Here is a 1,303-nt window from a genome sequence, read left to right on the forward strand (position 1 = left end):
TTCCTGTATGAGGTGAGATCATATTGTATTTGTCTTTCACTGCCTGGCTTATTTCACTACTCGTATCTTGATATTGTTAAGAGGCTGCATGAATGCTTGGAACAACGCTCATCTAAATTTATTTTTGTGGGAGAAAATATCCTATCTCCCCACCCTTGTTACTTTAATTCAAAAGCATTGTGAATTAAATTCCTGTTATTATACTTTAATTGACAAGCCTTGCTATGTGGTACACTGTTCTCAGAAACTTTCAAGTATTACAATTATCTTTAAAATTAAAACTATTTCTGTAAAGCATTTGGCTGTTTTGCAGAATTAGAATTATGATTTCAACCAATTTCTATAAAACTAAAATTTAGTTTATTTTTATGAATCAATGTCTTACTTGAGTCTTACAAATTGTTAATATATGTAATATATAATAATATAATACATACATTAATATATATTACAGGTAATAAGTCATTATTATATAGATAATAGCAAAATAACATCAAAGCATTATCAATACAAAGTATATTAATTCAAAATACTGTTTCTTTTTTTTAAATATGGAATGCTTCACAAATTTGCATGTCATCCTTTCACAGGGGCCATGCTAATCTCTGTATCATTCCATTTTTAGTATATGTGCTGTTGAAGTGAGCACAAAAATGCTGTTTCTTTTACTAGCTTTCTATAAAAATAATTAAATATATGCTTCTCTTCTAGAGAAATTCATCAATATGAATATAAGCACAACTTCTTAGAAGCCCTTGGCATAGTTTATAATAGCCTTGGTAATATTAAAATATTCAAGACATCCCAAAATGCTTGATGTAGAGCTTATTGACCTAGTGCTTATTCAAATATCACTAATGTATTTTCTTTGCCTGCAGTGATGTATAAATCGTGTCTTTTTAAAAAGAATAATGCTTTTACAATACAAAAAAAAAAAAGAAAGAAAGAAAATGGCCCCCTTTATTTCTACCAGCTGTTTGGATTAGGCTGGGTTTATGTAGTGAAGCAAAGAGTTAATTAGCATAATTAAATACTTACTTCAAGCTTCCAAAATATCTTCACTTACCTTTTTTTTAAAAAGCATTTTGTATTTGTTTAAAACATTTATTAGTTTTTAAATAAATTTTATTTTCCAATAACAGTTAACGTACAGTGTTATATTAGCTTCAGGTGTACAACTCAGTGGGTAGACATTCTATAGTTTAGTAAACTTATATAACTCAGTAAAGTGATCAACCTGATAAATCTAGTACCCATCTGACTTCAAACATAGTTATTACAATATTATTGACTATATTCCCTA

The 1,303-nt window shown here is 28.1% G+C and overlaps 1 non-coding gene across 1 annotated transcript; it reads right to left on the reverse strand.

The window, feature by feature from the left end:
* Positions 1–545: 545 nt before the first annotated feature.
* Positions 546–649, reverse strand: LOC150021351 (U6 spliceosomal RNA). The gene has a single exon (XR_016513437.1). It is a non-coding gene; the product is annotated as a U6 spliceosomal RNA (small nuclear RNA).
* Positions 650–1,303: the final 654 nt, after the last annotated feature.

This window comes from Furipterus horrens, unplaced genomic scaffold (assembly GCF_987537825.1).
Source record: "Furipterus horrens unplaced genomic scaffold, mFurHor1.1.pri manual_scaffold_1, whole genome shotgun sequence".
Taxonomy (NCBI): Eukaryota; Metazoa; Chordata; class Mammalia; order Chiroptera; family Furipteridae; genus Furipterus; species Furipterus horrens.